The sequence below is a fragment of the Theropithecus gelada genome, chromosome 2, assembly GCF_003255815.1.
Source record: "Theropithecus gelada isolate Dixy chromosome 2, Tgel_1.0, whole genome shotgun sequence".
In the NCBI taxonomy this organism is placed as follows: Eukaryota; Metazoa; Chordata; class Mammalia; order Primates; family Cercopithecidae; genus Theropithecus; species Theropithecus gelada.
This window is the reverse complement of record NC_037669.1, coordinates 170,411,764-170,432,595: the sequence shown is the minus strand read 5'-3', so window position 1 is coordinate 170,432,595 and position 20,832 is coordinate 170,411,764. Positions and strand designations below refer to the sequence as shown.

Below are 20,832 nucleotides of genomic sequence, written 5' to 3'. Positions count from 1 at the left end.
GATCCAGAAATGACCCAGATAATGAAATTAGTGGACAACAGTAAACCCTTGTTATAACCATATCCATAAATTAAAAATGATAAATACCTGACCATGGTAAGTGGACTCACGGCAGTTATAAAAAGATCCAAATCAAACTTCTAGATATGAAGAAACACAACATCTGAGATTAAACACACACTGAAATTAACAGCGTATTAGACTATGCAAAGGAAAAATAATAAAATTGAAGTCGTCCATAAAAATTACTCAAAATGAAACACAGAAAACAAACTTTCTTTCCAAGTATGATGAAACTATAAGCTCATAGATCCAAGAAGCTGAACGAACACCAAGCACAAGAAATATGAAAAATAAAAAAACTACATCAAAAGGTGTATCATAATCTAACCATGTAAAACCACTGATAAAGAGTAATTCTTAAAAGTAGCCAGACAAGGGCTGGGCGCGGTGGTTCACGCCTATAATCCCAGCACTTTGGGAGGCCGAGGTGGGTGGATCACGAGGTCAGGGGTTCAAGACCAGCCTGACCAACATGCCGAAACCCTGACTCTACTAAAAATACAAAAATTAGCTGGGCGCAGTGGTGAGCGCCTGTAATCCCAGCTACTCAGGAGGCTGAGGCTGGAGAATGGCTTGAACCCGGGAGGCAAAGGTTGCAGTGAGCCGAGATCACGCCACTGCACTCCAGCCTGGGCGACAGAGCGAGACTCCATCTAAAAAAAAAAAAAAAAAAAAAAGTAGCCAGACAAAAAGACGACACATTATATGGAGAAACAAACTAAGGATTACAGAGTTCTCACTGGAAACAATGCAAGTCAGAAGACAGTTACACAGCATCTTTAAGTAAAAAACAAAACTGTCAGCCTAAAATCCTGTATCCAACAAGAACATTTCCAAAAAAAAAGACAAAGATTTTTTTCAGACATAACAAAACAAAGGATTTGTCGCTAACAGACCTGACTGCAAGAAATTTTAAAGGAAGTCTCAGGCAGAAGGAGATGACAGTGAGTGAATACCTGAAACCATACAAAGAAAAAAAGAACACCACAAATGGTAATAAATGTGTGGGAAATACACAATTTTAAATTATTATTATTATTATTATTTTTTGAGACAGACTCTCGCTCTGTCACCAAGGCTGGAGTACAGTGGCACGATCTTGGCTCACTGTAACCTCTGCCTCCTGGGTTCAAGTGATTCTCCTGTCTCAGTCTCCCAAGTAGCTGAGACTACAGGTGCGTGCCACCATGCCTAATTTTTTTGTATTTTTAGTAGACACGGGGTTTCACTGTGTTAGCCAGGACGGTCTCGATTTCCTGACCTCGTGATCCACCCACCTCGGTTTCCCAAAGTGCCGGGATTACAGGCATGAGCCACTGCGCCCGACTACATTATTTTTTATATCTCTTTAAAAGATAATGTTTAAAGCAAAAATAGTAACAATATATTTGGGGGTTTATAACATGCAGAATAAAACATATGACAGTAACAGCACTAATGCTGGGAGAAGGATTGTTGAGGGGTCACTGTGGGTGAAGGGGTATAATTATCATGTGAAGGCAGTCTGTGATAAGCTAAAGATGTATTCTATAAAGATGTATACTAAAGCAACCACTAAAAAAAAAAAAAAAAAAAAAAAAAAAACAGAGTTATAGCTAGTAATCCAACAGAGAAATTAATTAATATAAGATCATTAAAAAAAAAAACTCAACCCAAAAGCAAGCATGAAAAAAGGAAATACAAATAGGACAAATCGAAAATTAATTTAAATCTAATTATATCAGGCCTGGCCTGGTGATGGCTCACACCTGTAATCCCAGCACGCTGGGAGGCCGAGGTGGGCAGATCCCTTGAGCTCAGGAGTTTAAGAACAGCCTGGCCAACATGGCGAAAATCCGTCTCTACTAAAAATACAAAATTTAGCCAGGAGTGCTGGTGCATGCCTGTAATCCCAGCTACTTGGGAGGCTGAGGCAGGAGAATCTCCTGAACTCTGGAGGGCGGAGGTTGCAGGGAGCTGAGATCAGGCCACTGCACTCCAGCCTGGGTGACAGGGCAAGACTCCATCTCAAAAAATAAAAACAAATAAATAAATCCAGTCATCAACAACATTAAATGTAAATGGTCTAACCATTCCAATTTAAAAGCAAAGATTGTCAGATTGGAAAAACAAGCAAGTCCCAATCACATGCTGTTTAAAAGAAACCGCCAGTCCAGGCATGGTGGTTCACGCCTGTAATCCCAGCACTTTGGAAGGCCAAGGAGGGAGGATCACTTGAGCCCAGGAGTTCAAGACTAACTTGGGCAACATGGCGAAACATTCTCTACAAAAAGTTCAAAAATTAACCAGGTGTGGTGGCTCACATTTACAGCCCCAGCTACTTAGGAGGCTGAGGTAGGAGGATTACTTGAGCCCAGGAGGTTGAGGCTGCAGTGAGCTGTAATTGTGCCACTGCACTCTAGCCTGGGCAACAGAACAAGAGCTTGTCTTGAAAAAATAATAAAAATGAAGAAAAGAAACCCCTATTATATATTTTTAAAGTCCTGTACCAGCTATCACTTATTAGATACTAACCAATGAAAAGAACTTCTTTGCAGAGCCTTAAAAGTATCAACTTGTTTTAATAAGCAATGCAGATTAGTGGACAAGCAGAAAGAAAGGGAAATTCCCAACAGCATGGTAAAGATTTCTCATTCTCAGTTCTCCATATTACCTGTCTACCTTCTATTAAAAGTTTGTAGTATTTAATTTTCCACATGCCAAAAGTTTCTGAAAAGATTGAAGGTGGTAAAAATGCTGCTTCTCAAACAAAACTTTCTTACTCAAACCAGATGTAGGCTGGTCCTCTAAAAAACAAAACACCAAAACCCATCAGCCAACCAAAGAAAACCTATCTCCAACGCTTCATAAAATGCAGCAAGAAGCTAGTAATTTTTAAAACATATCACATAATACATCACAAATCCTCTGAATTTCAAATTGGAATCAGCCAATGGCTAAAAATAAAAACACACAGCAAGTTGGACTGGGATGGTGCGGGCAACAGTTCCAAAATTCAGTCCCTCCTCTCTGCAGAAGAAAGCAAATATATCACTAAATAGCTTACAGTTAACACATTACTATCTTTGTGAGACACCAGTATCCTGGGGATACTTAGAATTTTGAGAGCTTCTCAAGTATTAGTGGTGGGTTTGGAACACACTCCCTGGCTTAGGTCCTAAATCGAAACAGAGCACTCCTGTGTTTTAATTCTGGCTCCCAAACTTTCTAGCTGTACGATCACAGGCAAGTTACTTAACTTCTTTATGTTTCAACTTCCTCACCTGTATAACTGAGGGAACAATAACAGTATAACTTTTTTGTTAGTATTAGTGCTTACTGTGAGCCAGGCACTGTTCCAAGTGCTTTATATACATTTTTTAAATCCTAAAAACTCTATGAAGTAGGCATTATTATCCCTATCTTACAGATAAGGAAACAGAGAGAGATTTATGTTCCTTCTCCCAAATCACATAGCTATTATGTGAGAGCTATGATTTTAACTCAGTCTGGTTCCAGAAGCTGCCATCTTACTCAACAGGCCAAACAAGTAACAAGCCACAGATTTCCCAAATTGCCCATCTTTTCATGATAGACCATAAACTACTTAACAAGAGCTTTATCTTCATCATGAGTGATCCCACCATCTAGCGCAAAGAGAGCATAAACATCAATCATAGTCTGCTGAATGAATAGATTCCTGGGCATGATTCTGTCTGTCATATGTCGTTTACTTTCACATGCCCCTAAGGGACAGGGTAGAGATTGTACAATGGTTAAGAAACAGAAGAGCGATGTTCTATACCAACCATACCACAGTCCTCGGCTGAGCCATTTTAGGAAAGTCACCTCACTTCCCTAGATCTGAGTGTGTTCATTTGTAAAATGAGGAACTGAACTAGATCTAAGTTCCCTTTCAGCTCTAAAATTTCCAAGAAAGCCAATGTCACTCTTTTGGAAAAAGAACAGAACAGCTGCCTCACTGAAATACCTTGCAGTTTTCAGAGGAACATGCACACCTCTTCTACTGCTTACTTAAAATCCTTTACTCTAAGGGAGACTAAGGGCTCCAACAGAGTCTGAACCTAGTCTCTCCTGTTTATGTCTTCCCCAATACAGCACATGGCATGTGGAAGACAGCTGACATTTAACGAGTAAATACATTATAGGTGAAAACTTGTGAGCACTACGTGAAAAGAGAAACTCTTTTTTTATACAGCATTCTAAAGCAGTTATTTCCTAAACTCATGAATGGACAGCTAATTTTACTAGCGGAATGTTCATTTTAGATATTCCTATTAACTTTAGTTATAAAAACTATCTTATAAAGATTTATTCACAAGGCTTTTTAAAATGCTTTAACTTCTTGCTGTTTCAATGTATTTCATCTATAGCCTAAACAGTTCTTGTTCCAAATGTCCTATTTAACAGAAAAATCGTAATCTTAACGTCAACAGCGAAAGCTCAAAAAATTTTTTCTGAAACATATATCTTATCTGTGCCATAAACGAGATCATAAAAGCAGCAGCTGAGAAGAAGTTATTAGAAATAGCTTAAAACTCACAGGAAACAGACGCTAACTTTCCCTCCCTGCCTCCCCCTTTCCTAATGCCTTTAAATATAAAGCTACTACACGCTGAAATGAACATTTTGAGGATTATTTATTAAGAAGATCCAGAGAAATCTAATGCAGTCTCAATTCACCAGAGTTTTTCCAACAATAATGTACAAATTGATACAGGCAAACCCCTGAGGTTTAACTTCTAATGTCTAAAAAAAGGTGGAGGAGGGGAGTTTCTAAAATTGATCCACTTTTTATTTTGAATAATTGATTTTATGTCATAAAAGCTTAGAAATTATTACCAGAGGTACACTGTTATGTAAATTTTAAAATGTATACATTACTTTAAAAGTATACATTTAAAAGTATACATTACTTCCTTGGTTCTTACCTCTGACTTGAGTTTCTTTTTAATGCAGGTGTGGGAACCTGCCCTAGAGATGATTCCAACGGGATGGGGCCCTGGTGTGACTGTTTTTTGTTTTGGATTTTATTTTGAGGCAGGTCTTGCTCTGTGGCTCAGGCTGGAGTTTACTGGCATGATCCTAGCTCACTCAGCCTCGACCTCCTGGGCTCAAGTGATCTTCCCACCTCAGCCTCCTGAGTAGCTAGGACCACAGGTGTGCACCAGCACATCTAGCTAATTTTCCAATTTTTTGTAGACAGGATCTTGCTATATTGCCCAGGCTGCCCTTAAGCTCCTGGGCTCAAGCATTCCTCCTGCCTCAACTTCCCAAAGTGCTAGGATTACAAACATGACCTACCCAACCTGGCCTGCATTTTAAAAAATATTACATGTAACTGAGAGAGCAGCCAAGGCTGAGAACTACTTCATTAAACATTTAAGAGTTAATGCTAGATTGCCTCAAGTAGCTGCTTAGCTTAACTCAATATGTAAAACCTTAAAATGTTAAAATATTATACAATTAGTCCTGTATTTTTGTTCTATGCTCTTATTCTCTATTTTAAACATTATCAATTTGAGCAGTGGTTCCTCATATTGCTTTTTATGCATTGCAGGGAATACCACAAGTCTTAAAACAAAATTTAGAATGAATTCATTTTAGTTTTAAACTTCCTCCAAAGTAGTTTCTCTCATTACATTAATATTTTAAGTTAAAAAAATCATAGAACAAAACTGTAAGAAAAACCATTAGCCAATTTCTCATCTCAAAGAGCTTTCCTATTTATTAAAGAGAGCAGTATAAGGTTTTTTTTTTTCCTTTTTTATTTTTAGAGATGGGGTCTCGCTCTGTCATCCAGGATGGAGTGCAGTGATGCAATCATAGCTCGCTGCAGCCTCAAACTCCTGGGGTCAAGCAATGCTCCCATCTCAGCTCCCCAAAGCACTAAGATTACAGGCTTGAACCATGGCACCTGGCCTTTTTTTCATTTTTTAAATAAAAAGCTGCCAGGAGCATCTAGCGGTGCTGTTCAGGGAATAGAACTTGGAAAAAGCACAGGAGGAAGGGAGGTTAAAGGCAAACATAGAAAAGCTACAGAGTAATGAGACATGCTACAGAGGTATGTGAGGAAGATGGGGGAGTTTTAAGTGGGCAAGTAGAACAATTAGACATATTTTAGAAAAATCATCCTAAATGGTGACAAACATTTGTCCTCTGAAGGAGAATTTGATGCGGTTTATTAGCTCTGATTTATGGATGAGAAAATAAAGCTGCTAGAGGTTAAGTGATCTGCCCAAGATTATAGTGCCATCAAGAGGCAGAGTTAAGATTTGAACTCACACTGGTGAGACTAAAAACCAAGCTGAGCTGTAAAAGGCCTTGTCCAAAGACACTTCAAAAAATGTTTTAAATAATGCACCAAGAGTTAACCTGTTGAAGTTTTCTTTTATTTATTTTTATTTATTTTTTACCACAAGGCTTTTTTGCATTGTTGAAATTTTCTGATACAAAACTTCTGGCATCTTTTTATTTGTATTTTTGAGACAGGGCTGGAGTGCAGTGATGCAAACACGGCTCACTGCAGTGTCAACTTGTCGGGCTCAAGTGATCCTCCCACCTCAGCCTCTTGAGTAGCTGGGACTACAGGCACTTGCCACCATGCGCAGCTAATTTCCTAAATTTTCTGCAGAGATAGGGTCTCGCTGTGTTGGTCAGGTTTGTCCTGAACTTCTAGCCCCAAGAAATCCTCCTGCCTTGGGCTCCCAAAGCGCTGGGATTACAGGCATAAGCCATCACGTCCAGCCACTTTTGGCATTTTAAATAAATCTCATTTCTTCACAGTCGTGCTTATAATTTTCTTTACATAGACAAGAAAATTTGCTGTAAAATACAAGAAATTATCTTCTCTCTAGCTTTGCTAACATTACCACTGCTTTCCAACATCCTGTTCATCTGCATTTAATACTCTGTTTAACTACTGCTATGACATGACTTTCAGACCCTCATGTGGCTTTCTGAATCAGTGTTTATTTGTATCTTCCAACCTGACTCTATTAATATTCTAAAAATGGGGAAAAACAATTTATCTAAAATAATAAAACAAATCAAATTCATTAATGTAGCGGCTTCCAAAGGTGCCTAGGAAACAAATGCTTCCCTAGTGGGAAAGTCTATTAAATTCTTACTTTCAAATATATGACTATCAAATAGTTCACTGTCAAGAAAGGCACATACCACATACCAATCATTTTCTAAGGTTAGGAACAAGCAACACAAAACTCGTATTTTTAAAATGCAAAATAAAAAATATCTCCATTTTATACTCTATTGAGAGGTAAGTTAATGGAAAATAAAAGGAAGTGCTAAGAGACAACTATATAGAGACTGAGGAAAAATGGCAGAAAAGGGACAAAAATTGAAAAATTGACCAAAAGGTGTGGTGTTATATAGTTAAAATTAACTTGAATACTTTTTCTTTTTCTCCCTCTTTTTGAGACAGGGTCTCACTCTGTCGCCCAGGCACAAACACAGCTCACTGCAGCCTCAGTCTCCTGGGCTCAAGCAATCTTCCTGCCTCAGCCTCCCAAGTACGTGGGATTATAGGCACACCATCACACCTGGATTATTTTTTAAAATTTGTTTTGTAGAGATGGGGTTTCACCATGTTGCTCAGGTTGGTCTCGAACTCCTGGACTCAAGCAATCCACCCGCCTTAGCCTACCAAAGTGCTAAGATTACAGGTGTGAGTCACCACATCCCTGTATTTTTCTTTTTTTGAGACAAAGTCTCACTCTGTTATCCAGGCTGCAGCACAGTGGCAAGATCTTGGCTCACTGCAACCTTCGTCTGCTGGGTTCAAGTGATTCTCTCTCGGCTTACTACAACCTCCACCCGCTGAGTTTGTCTCTCTCGGCCGACTGCAACCTCTGCCTCCCAGGTTCAAGCGATTCTCCTGCCTCAGCCTCCTGAGTAGCTAGGATTACAGGTGCCTACCACCACGCTTGGTTAATTTTTGTACTTTTAGTAAAGATGGGGTTTTGCCATAGTGACGAGGCTGGTCTCGAACTCCTGAGCTCAGGTGATCTGTCCACCTCAGCCTCCCAAAGTGCTGGGATTACAGGCATGAGCCACTGCGCCCGGCCCCCCACACCTCTATATTTTTCTTTACAGGTCTCTTCCCTCTGGGAAAAACACAGTCCCTTCTCCTTTATTAAAAATGCATATTATCAGCTGGGCGCGGTGGCTCATGCCTGTAATCCCACCACTTTGGGAGGTTGAGGTGGGCGGATCACGAGGTCAGGAGATCAAGACCATCCTGGCTAACATGGTGAAACCCTGTCTCTACTAAAAAAAACCCAAAAAATTAGCCAGGCATGGTGGCGGGCGCCTGTAGTCCCAGCTACTCAGGAGGCTGAGGCAAGAGAATGGCGTGAACCCAGGAGGTGGAGCTTGCAGTGAGCTGAGATCGCGCCACTGCACTCCAACCTGGGCGACATAGCGAGATTCCGTCTCAAAAAAAAAAAAAAGTATATTCTCTTCCAACAGGTCAACTATTTGTATCCAAGCCATTCCCTGAACAATGATCAGAAGCTGAATTCTATTTTTATTTCTCTTTTGGGAAAATTATTCATTTGCTCCTTCATTCATTCACAGCAAAAAACATTTGCGCAGTTACTGTTTTCTAAGCCCTGTGCTAGATGGCTGACATGATCCGTATGCTCACAGAGCTTAGAGTACTGAACAAACTCAAAAAACCAATTATTAAAGCTAAATAAATGACTAAGTTTTCTTCCTTTAAAAAAAAGTATTTGGCTGGGCATGGTGGCTCATGCCTGTAACCTCAGCACTTTGGGAGGCTGAGGCAGGCGGATCACCTGAGCTCAGGCATTCGAGACCAGTCTGGCTAACATAGTGAAACCCCGTCTCTACAAAAAAAATACAAAAATTATCCAGGCATAGTGGCGGGCGCCTGTAATTTCAGCATTTGGGAGGCTGAGGCAAGAGAATGGCTTCAACCTGGCAGGCAGAGGTTGCAGTGAGCTGAGATCGCACCACTGCATTCCAGCCTGGGCAACAGAGTGAGACTCTGTCTCACGAAAAAAAAAAAAAAGAAAAGAAAAAAAAGAAATACAAAACCTAGCTGGGTGTGGTAGCACGTGCCTGTAGTCCTATCCACTTAGGAGACTAAGGTGGGAGGGGATCACCTGAGTCTGGGACATCAAGGCTGCAGTGAGCCATGATCATACCACTGCACTCCAGCCTGGGCAACAGAGTGAGACCCTGTCTCAAAAAAAAAAAAAAAAAGAAAAGAAAAAAAAAGTATTCATTTTGTTAAATATTTTGTTAAACTCGCTCCCAATTAGTGTCATCTGGAACCTTTCACTTTAATTAACAAAATAGCTGACTGATTCAGAACTCAATCAAGTCTGACTAACTGGTCCCTCACCCAAGAGTTTTACAACTGGCCAAAAGTAAGTTTCTCTCTGGGTGCCTGTGGTCATGTTCTTCAGGCAGGCTGTGGGCAGCCAGCAGCAATCTGCAATGTGAGAAAAAATAAAGCACACTTGCAGAGAGAAGCAGAGATGTGAGTTGGAAAGAATTCCTGGTTTCTGTTGTTTCCGATATCCAGAACATTTCAGTTCTTGGATTATCAGACACACACTCAAATATCCCTACAATATTATCTTTTCATTTAAATGAATTAATTAGACTGCTATTACTTGCAACATAAAGAGTCTTAGCTAATAACAAACAGTGGTACCAGAATGACTAATTCTTTCCAAAGTACAGTGGTTGAGTACAGGCCCTGAAACCAGACCACGTGGGTTCTTCTGGCTTCTCCAATTACTAAGCTGCATATAACCTTAACGTTGATTTCATAATCTGTGAAATGGGAATACGTGACCACCAACAGGAATGGTTTAAGTTTTAAATGAGTCTCTAACGTTCAAAGTCCTCAGAACAAAGCCTGACCCATAGTTAAGAGCGCAACAGAAGTTGGCTATCACCACCACCTCCAAGGGGGATCTATATTCTACCATATACTGATTTGCTGATGTTTCAATGAGACCACTCATCTGGCTTGACACATTCCCTACTGCATAGAGAGCATCGACAAGGCCACTCTTAAACAGGGACAGGTTCCACATCCAGGTGAATCAAGAAGAGTAATAAGGGAGAGAGACAAAAAGTAGTGCTGGATTCTCCACAGCTCCAAGCATCACACTGTTCTCTCGTAAGGAGCTTCTACACAACCAAAACCCCAAACCCGCCCCCACCCCAATATTGAGTCACACCACTCTTCTTTTGATGCTGTTGGTTTATAAGCCTAAGGATTTTAATGCATTTTTAGATCCAACAGATGACTTCAGCTTCTCAAAAAAAAAAAAAACAAAAAACAAAAAAAACCCACTCCTGACTGGTGTAACTCTTCAAATCCTTTATTATTTGTAATTTTTATTTTTGTGTGTGATGGGGGTAGGGCAAAAGATGAAGGCTGCTCACCTTTGTGAACCCTGAATCTATTTATAATACATAATGACTGAGACTCCCTCTACCTACCCCATGGTTTTGTCGGGGGATATTATAAAGGGCCAGAATAAATTAAACACCATCCTGAAAGGCTACTTAACTAGAAGCAAGCATGGCCCAGAGATGAAGGACATGCATGTAAGAATTAGAGCATCCTAAAGAACCAGGAAGTAGTTTAAAATAAAAAGGAAAAATAATATATGCATGATTTTTCCAAAGATATTTTCTTGGCAAAGTATATTTTAAATTATTCTAGAGCCAAAATTCCAGGTGTAGTTAGCTAGGTAATAAGAAGGAGTGGAGGGAAGGGGGAGGAAGGGAAATATGTGGCATACCCATATCCTGACAATGCCAGGGCTTCTCTATAGACATTCTGAAATAGCAGCAAACTCAAGAACCCAGGCCAAACAGAGTCAATCAATCCATGCTCATCAGCTCACAAATGTGCTGAAGGCTTTCTCCTTTTCTTTTATCTGCTTCTCTTTCAGACATCTCTTATTTATAGAAAACAGCGAGCTAAGCCTGAGGGGAAAACCAAAGTCCCCATGTCTAACCTCTCTTCTAGACCCCTTTCCTTTCTCAGTTCCTCTTTCCCTTCTCCTTCTCTTATTAGCTCGACCTCAGCCTTTTCCTTGGACTCCCTAAATCTGTAAACTTTCCCACTTCAGCACTTTTCTGGGAGAGGGGCAGGTATGGGGACTCAGGCTACTGGTAAACCCAGTGCTTTGGGAGAAGGACTGCTTGAGACCAGGAGTTTGAGACCAGCCCAGGCAACACAGCAAGATCCTACCTCTCCAAAAAATTGAGAAAACAGCTGGGGCTGAGTGTGGTGATTCACACCTCTAATCCCAGCACTTTGGAAGGCTGAGGCAGGAGGATCATTTGAGCTTAGGAGTTCCCGACCAGCCTGGGCAACATAGTGAGATCCTGTCTCTAACGAAATTTAAAAAGCTGGACTTTGTGGAGTATACCTGTTGTCCCAGCTACTTAGGAGGCCGAGGTGGGAGGATTGCTTGACCCCAGGAGTTCAAGGCTGCAGTGAGCTATGATCACGCCACTGCATTCCAGTCTAGGCAACAAAGCGAGGCCCTGTCTTTTTTTTTTTTGAGGCCCTATCTAAAAAAAAAAAAAAAAAATCCTCCATCTTATCAAAAATAAGAACTTATTTTCAAGAATCAAAGAAAAAATTAGAAATACAAAACGGAGAAACTGCCCCTTCTGCAACTGCCACCCTCCAGCTACAGCTTGTCGGAACCACTGGAGGGCTTTTATTTTTCACCCCAAATTTGCTAATCTCTCCTTCCATCCACCCTGTCTACTGAAAGTAAACCCCTGTTACTTATTGATGGGCATTTTCCCTCTTCCTTAGGTGTGCTGGGACAGGGACAAGCCTGGAAATCACCACACTAGAATGTTTGACAAATCTAAGGAAAACACTGAAATCACATAAGGTTTAGAAGAAATGGAATTATGATAAAAATTATAAACAAATTTACATCTTAGGTCATTAACGAACTTTCATATAATGTCTTGTTCAGTAGCTATGTAATGTTTATTTTATGTTGACAGCATCTATCACACTTTTGTATCTCCAGATGATCTAATTCAGTGTTATGCACACACAGACACACATAAATGCTCAGCTTGTAATTTGAGTCAAATAAAATTTTTCCTTTATTTTTGGAATATTTACCAGTGCTAGTTGAAGCAGTTGCTGGTAAAGGCACTGGAGTTGATACATATAGATAGAAGTTACTTTTGCAATAAAATATTAGAGTCACCATCAGAATAGAAGACTTGAAAAACTTTATTTGACTCAAAACAAAGTCTCACTCTGTTGCCAGGCTGAAGTGCAGTGGTGTAATCCTGGCTTACCGCAACCTCTGCCTCCCAGGTTCAAGCGATTCTCCTGCCTCAGCCTCCTGAGTAGCTGAGATTACAGGCACGCGCCACCATGCCCAGCTAATTTTTGTGTTTATAGTAGAGACGGGGTTTCACCATGTTGGTCAGGATGGTCTCGATCTCTTGACCTTGTGATCCACCTGTCTTGGCCTCCCAAAGTGCTGGGATTACAGGTACGAGCCACCACGCCCAGCCTGAGTCAAATAAAATGTTTCAAGTCTTCTATTTTGATGGTGACTCTAAGGTTTTACTGCAAAAGTAACTTCTATCTATACGCATCAACTCCAATGCCTTTACCAGCAATTGCTTCAACTAGCACTGGTAAATATTCAAACAATGATCCCATTTTCCCATAGATTTAAATATCTTACTTTTTAATCACTGTGTATACTGTGTATCTTCTCAAAAATTAAGCCTATATTTAAAATGTTATCAATATTACATTTACATACAATATAGAAATTCATCTTTTTACACAATGAAAGATTAAAACACACTGTATTCATGATTTCATTGCTTCAGCCTACATATTTCTGTGATTGATGGTAACATCTAAATGAATTAACTGGTAACATTTATACAACTACTACTAAATGCTGTACTTTATTTCAGTAAGCATTCATACTTTTTAGGCATCTTCTGGTGTTAGGTACAAGAAACAAAAATAATCATATTTTTAAAAAACTCAGTCTCGACAGAGTGACAAACACAAATGACCGTAACTGAATGTGATACACGTTTTAAAGAGGTATGTATTTACAGTGCCCTGGGACACAGATGGGAGCTGTGTGGAGTGAGTCATTTTTATCTGAGCTTTGAAAAATAAAAAAGAAAGAAGTTGGGAGAGAGAACTTCCTAGGGGGCATACTGAAAACAGCAAGTTACAGAGAGCGGAAATAAGATGAGAATATAAAAGCTGGGATCAGGTTGTAAGGGATCTGAATACTACATAAAGATTTTGGGCACTTAAGTCTAAGGGCAGTTGGGACCTTAGATTTTTAAACAAAAGAATATAATAATTAAATCTACACTGGAGAACAAGTAGAGGTAGACGGCAATTCCAATGAAAAATATCAGCGGCAATGTTATAAAATAAGCCTCTTTTTAAATTTAAATACAGCTCTGCATATGAGTAAAATTTAACATCAACAACTCAAAGGAAGGTCTGTAATTCATAAAGCCACTATAAGAGGCAGTAGAGCATAATAGTTAGGCTTTGAAGGCTAGGGCCTAAATACTAGCTTCTCCACTTAAGAGCCTAGTGACCTTGGGCAAGGTACTTAAGTATTTTAAGGCTCTCTTTCCTCATTTATAAAATGAGAATAACAATCATATTGACATACTTAACAAAGTTAGCTGTTATTATTAAAGCTTTATCCTATTTTTAAAATCTCCACAGCACAGTGTGAAGCAAAAAGAAACTAAGCTAAAATTCGTATAGTAAATCTGAAGAGCTGTCCAGAATATCATAAATCAGGCTTTCTACTGTTCCTTCATTATTTTGTATAAAGTGAATGAACACCCAGAATACTGGATATATTCATGCATTCATATCATTTTAGAATTACCAAAATTCACCCCAAAGCCAAATACAAAATACACGATTTGTGTGTGTGTGCATGTGTTTTGTTTTGTTTTTTATTATTTGGTGGTTTTTCCCTTTGGGCAAATAGCCATGTTTTGTCTGCACTGAAATTTTGTCCCTTTAAGAATTGTGAATAACTTTTTATAATGGATAAGTGAAAAAAAAATTCCTAGGGGCCCTTTTCTTAGCTGTTTATTAGCGGGGAGAGTGAGGGAGTCATGAGAAACTGGTCCTTTAGCAAGACAAATGACCCTTCTGCAAGAAATCATGTAATTTCTTATCAGTGCAACCCAAAAACCTCCTGGCAACAGTTTAAGATATGCTAGAATTACATTTCATTTTATAAGTCATTTTTATAGCATATATATCAAAAAGGGATTTAGTACCTAAAGTTTAAAATACATGTCCAAGAATGATTACACTGCTACTCCAATCTCTTCATTAGCTTTATTACCTGTGTTTAGACCTCCCCTTCAGAACAAATATTTCAGCTATCATAACAAAAAACTAAGAAAAAATTACAACTCCACAGAAGTATCTACCAAATCAAGACAATTGGAAAGCATTCTCCCTCCATAGTCATATCACAGGTTTGGGGCTTCACACCGTAGAGATAAATCTTTTCGATATCACAGATAACCAAGTGAGGGCTGGGAGGAGTTCTGGCGAGCTGCCTCCCAGACTGCTGAGGTTCCCTGTTTCCAAGGTGCCCAACTCTCCTAGCTTCCCTGCTGTGTCATTTGCTGTTGTTGGTCTGAAGAAGGAGGAAGCCAAACTCTCGATGCTTCCCTATTGCCAGACTCAGGCTGTCCTCACTTCAGGTGAACAGCCAGGAACCAAGGCAAGTACGCTACAAAGACAACTAAGTTGTTTCTGTTAGCTTTAAATACCACGTATGCATTACAAACATTCATACTTCATCCAACCTTTATGGCAAGACCAGCTGAGTAATGCTGTACTTCCTTTCACTGGTTGAGACACCAATTTCTGGTAACATGTCTTCAGCTTTTGCAAAATGTCTAGATTTGTTAAAAACACAGATATCTAGATATAATGGAACTGTTACATAACGGTCAGTAAAACTGCATATAATGCCAAAAAAAGTTTTACAGAGTATCTGCATAACCTCTATTTTTTTTTTTTTTTTTTTTTTGAGGCGGGGTCTCGCTCCGTCCCCCAGGCTAGAGTGCAGTGGCGCGATCTCGGCACACTGCAAGCTCCACCTCCCAGGCCATTCTCCTGCCTCAGCCTCCCAAGTAGCTGGGACTACAGGCGCCCACCACCACGCCCGGCTAATTTTTTGTATTTTTAGTAGAGACAGGGTTTCACCATGTTAGCCAGGATGGTCTCCATCTCCTGACCTCGTGATCCGCCCGCCTCGGCCTCCCAAAGTGCTGGGATTACAGGCATGAGCCACCGTGCCCGGCCAACCTCTATTTTTTAATATGATTTTTTCAAAACACTGAACAGAATCCTAATTTTTTTTTTAAATGAGGCTCTCACTATGTTGCCCAGGTTGGAGTGCAGTGGCTACTCACAGGTGCAATCACAGTACACACCACAGCTTCAAACTCCCAGCCTTGAGTGATCCTCCAGCCTCAGTCTCCTAACAGCTGGGAATATAGGCATGCCCGACTGCACCCGCCTTCTCTCTTTTCATGAGTAGGAAATTTTATGTGAGGTATTCTCCAAATACCTAGTATTTCACTCCTCCATTTAAAGTTCTCCCATGGCTTTCTACTGAAATTTGAATAAAATCTGACCCCTGCCTACCTCATTGCCTACCACTCTCATCCTCATTCACTATGTCCAGCCACACTGGCCTACCCTACTCAGCACCTTTCTATCTGCTGTCCTTCAGCCTAAAATGCCCTTCTCATGGTTGGGTCCTTGTCACCATTCAGGGTCATTTCCCCAATGTAGCACCAACCAATGTCCCAACCTGCCCAGTCACTCACTAAACCATTTTACTCTATTTTAATTTCTTGGTACTGTTTTCTGAAATTACTTTTGTACATTTGTTTCTTCTACTGTACCTCCCTCTATATGAACAAAACTTCCATGAGTGCAGAGACAGTCTCTTTTCTGCTGCTGTATCTTCAGTACCTGGCACAAGAGTAAATGCCCAATAAATATTAGAATGAATGACTGAACATAGTGAGGAGCCACTGGTTGTAACTGCATCTTAAATCAAAGGACCAAAAAGTGGAATAAGCCAGGGCAGGCACAGACCAAAGCACTGCCAGTGTTGTCAATGATTTGTACTGCTCAGCCTAGGTCACAAGTAAACAGGCAGAGAAACACAGGTGGGGCAGGTTGGAGGCTGCCCTGCCCACCCCAGCTGAGTCACTGACAACCATGCCAGGTCTGAATACACTTGCAAAACTAGGAGTAAGATTTAACTGGAACAAACAAAAATCTCATTAGTAGGGACAATCCTCATGATGCAAATGATGTGTGTGTAGTATGTTACACATTTTTAAAATTAATTCAAGAAATGTAAGTACTAATCCTACGAGGTTCGGCATATGACTTGTTGGGGAATTAGTCATACTTTCAAAGTTCAGCCCCATAATAACTGATACATACAGTCTGGGTACACAAAATCTTATCTCCTCCTTGAAAAGTCAAGTGTCACAAACTGTTTTCTGGCTTAAGTTAGCACTGTCCACAGAAATTTCTGAGAAAACTTCCCTGAACTGACTAACCGTTTTTTTCTTTTTCTTAAGGGAGCAGGAAGGGGAGGAAGCACACCAGAATGGGACAAAGTCAGAAATGCACAAGTAAACTGACAAGATTTCAACCAGAAAGGAAAATGCAAATTCAGCCTGCAGGATTGTTATTAGGTATACTGAGATCCAACATAGCATTTCTTTCTAGGCATATTCAGGTCAAAGGACAATGAGTAAATGCTATCATCCTCAAACCTAGTGCTCTTTGAGGGGCTTGAAGGGTATGAGAGGAGCTTCAGAACTGAAAGATGACTGCTTTTGGAGGGGGGCTTACATTCAGATAGAAAGTTCAAATCTTGGAAAGCAATAAAAATTGGACTATAACAAACCATTAACTAGAAAGATTTTAAGAGTGGCTCTGGAGAAATGAAAAGAGGAGAAAGTAAAACATAGTACCAGTCATCTGGAGACAGGATGCATAAAATTACTATCACTTTTTTCTCTGCTAAGTCATCAAAGAATGCCTTTCTTCACAAATTCGTTATCAATATACACCTCACAATAAACAGGACACAGGGACAGAGAAGGGAGCATCCGGTCCTTCCTAGGTCCAAATCTCCATAACAAATAAGTTTGGGCTCCAAGATCGTAACAAGTTTTTACTTTTTTTTTTTTTGAGACGGAGTCTCGCTCTGTCGCCCAGGCTGGAGTGCAGTGGCCGGATCTCAGCTCACTGCAAGCTCCGCCTCCCGGGTTCACGCCATTCTCCTGCCTCAGCCTCTCGAGTAGCTGGGACTACAGGCGCCCGCCACCTCACCCGGCTAATTTTTTGTATTTTTTAGTAGAGACGGGGTTTCACCGTGTTAGCCAGCACAGTCTCGATCTCCTGACCTCGTGATCTGCCCATCTCAGCCTCCCAAAGTGCTGGGATTACAGGCTTGAGCCACCGCGCCCGGCCAAGTTTTTACTTTTTTACCAAAATCATGTGTCTTAACTTGCTACAACATATAATTTCCTCCCAATACAGGTAAATGTAAATAGTTACACTAAAATGTAGAAGGAGAAATCCCCACATCTACATAGAATCCAGTAGTGTGGATGCAGAGAATGGCAACAACTTCAAATTTCAGTTTTAACAAGAACTGTGTCCTCAATATATGATTTACTTTAGGAATGGTCCAAATCACTTGACAATGTTTACTTTGGATGTGAGAACATCTCAGAATACCAAGCTACAAAAAATAAATGTCTTTTCGGGGGTTACCCATCTCCCTGAAGGATGAAGTTAGGCATTCTGAGGACTTTGAGAGAGAGGGTTACTCAGAAAAAGGCCAAAGCAGTGTGATATACTAGCAAGTAGTATATGATGCTGCTAACTTTACTGCCAGTCTCTGCACACACATTACTATAATCACTTAACATACATTTGTTCTGAAATATTTACTTAGGTTAGAGGAAAGGTATCTTTCATGTTTACAAAAAATCCTCCTGGGTGCTTGTAATAAAACAAATGTTTTCTTTTAGGGTCTTTTTCTCTGCTAAGTCAACAATCTCCTTTTATTTAGGATAAATGTGTTGTAGCAAAGTCTGCTAAGAAATAAATTTTTATAACACCAATTCTAATAAATTACCTTAAAAATTGAGATGTACTCCCACAAGGAGGAAAGGCTGTAAGTGGTAGTAGGAACAATTTAAATTACTTGTGCAGCAAAATTCCTATGCAGCCAAAACATTTGTGGTTCCACATATTATTTGTTGCTTTTCTCTGGCAGTACAGTACCTAACGCTTTTGTGATTCCAACTAATTACTTTCTGAATTAGAAGAATGATTCCTAATCCTAAAACTTTCTTAATTCTACCCTCAATTATCAAGTTAAGCAGGACCAAGAGTATTTGGCATAATCTGAAACAAATTATTAAGACACAGTCAGTGGACAATTAAAAAGATAATGCTTATATGATGCTTTAAGAGTTCTAGGTTATTCAATGTAAAGCATTAACATAACAGCCCATATTAAAAGGACGAGAAACAGGCTGGGCGCAGAGGCTCATGCCTGTAATCCAGCACTTTGGGAGGCCAAGGCAGGTGGATCACAAGGTCAGGAGTTTGAGACCAGCCTGGCCAACATGGTGAAACCTCATCTCCACTAAAAATACAAAAATTAAGCAGGCATGGTGGCACATGCCTGTAACCCCAGCTACTCAGGAGGCTGAGACGGGAGAATCGCTAGAACCCAGGAGGCAGAGGTTACAGTGAGCCAAGGCATTACTGCACTCCAGCCTGGGCGACACAGCAAGGCTTCGTCTGTGGAAGGGAGGCAGTGACGGCGGGGGTGGGGTGGGGGCGGGATGAAAAACATTAAATATGATGAATAACTTATGCTGTGTTAAAAGTATATACATATACCCAACTCATTCTAGTGCATTCTCCAGCTTGAACAGAATACAAAAGGTCAATGCAAATCAAAGCATGTAAAACATTTTTAACGATGGCAGCAGCAATTTACTGATTTTCCAATTTATCCAGTAGTTTCAAACCAAGTCTTGTAAGAGAGATTCATCAAGATGTACTACATGAACCTGACACTATTTACTTGTAACATCCATGGTACAACGTTAACCTAAAGATTACAAAGGACTTGAATCTCGTAAAGTAGAAATTAACTTTTTTTGGTGAGGAAAGAGGGGCGATCAGAAAAAAAAATCCTTTGAGAATTCACTGAAAATGGCAGTAGGCCCTTTCCCCATCCTCCCCCCAAAATTATATATACCGTGTTAAGAAATTCTGCCCGAAAGCGTAGAAAGTAGATAAAACTACATCACTTTTCTGGATAAATACAATGAAATATTTTAACTAGGAAGAGTAATACAAACAGATTTTCATTCTTGAATATCATTCCTCCTTTTCCATTGTCTCTCCTCTAAACAAGGTTTGACATGTGAAGGTCACCAACAAACCTGAGGTAAAATCCAGTGGTCACTTGCTGGTCTTCATCTTTTTCTACTGCACAGCACCATTTCCCACTTGATCACTCTACCTCAAAACTTTCTGCTCACTGCTTTCTAATACCACGCTCTCTTATTTTCCTTCTGTCTTCTTTGCTGGCTTTTCCTACTGTACACTTATAAATGCCACATGCCTGAGTCTCCATCCTGGGCACTCTTCTCATGACGCCTTTCCTTTCTAAGAGAGATAAAGGCATTCCCAAGACACTTAAGAGCCTCTATTTAGTAAAGTCTCCTTTGCAAATGTGTATGTAGTTCAAGTTCACAATATTCCTCAGAGCTCCAATTACCTATGTCTCACTTATTTTTGACACCTGCATTTGGATGCCTCATGGGAATAATTTCAAATCTATCAAGTCCAAAAAGGAGTCATTTCCACCCTGCCCTCATCTCCCCCGCCACCCACCACACGCACACTCTACAGCCCTACTCTAGGCCTAGGAGTCTACCTCTCAGCAAAACATCACCATCATCTAGCCAACTGCAAAAAAACACAGAAGCTTGGAGTCATTCTTGTTCCTGTCCCTCATCTGTCACATGCAATCCATCAACAGGTCCTTGTGTTCTACCGTATCTCCACTGCCACCACCTTAATCCTAGCCACCTGCACCAGCTAGCTTGAAACAGAGCAATATCCTCTTTTCTGGTTTCCCCTCCTCCGCTAGTGTCTTCCTTCCAGCTATTTTCCATGCAGCAGGGAGGGTGGGAAAAGCCTTTTAAAACACTACTGAGAAAAATCCAAACTCTCACCACGGTTTACATAATCAGCATCACCTGACTTGTCCCCGCCTCAGGGCCTGTTTTTACCTTCCCTCTGTCCCAGATGTCTTGTGGTACTTTTCACAAGGCCATTTCCTTTCCTATCTTTTAGGTCTTTGACTACATGTCTTTGTAAGCCTTCTCTAGGTAACCCTCATACCTTCCCCAATTATTCTCCATCACTGCACTCTGTCAATTTCTTTCCTACTAGTCATTACAAATTGTACTAATCCTTTTGCTTAGTTGCTGTTTGTATTGTCTACTAAAATTCAGGTTTCACAAGCCAGAGGCCAGGTCTGTTTTAGTCACCTATAGAACAATGCCTAGCACACAGCAGACACGCTAATGTTTTAAATGATTACAATCTGA

At 40.3% G+C, this 20,832-nt stretch overlaps 1 protein-coding gene and 1 pseudogene across 6 annotated transcripts in view; one reads left to right on the top strand and one right to left on the bottom strand.

The window, feature by feature from the left end:
• The window catches only part of LOC112618382, a 54,745-nt pseudogene extending 37,932 nt beyond the window's left edge, over positions 1–16,813 (top strand).
• Positions 1–20,832, bottom strand: part of UBE2E1 (ubiquitin conjugating enzyme E2 E1) — an 84,604-nt gene that overhangs the window by 48,194 nt on the left and 15,578 nt on the right. The gene's annotated exons all lie outside the window — the stretch shown is intronic.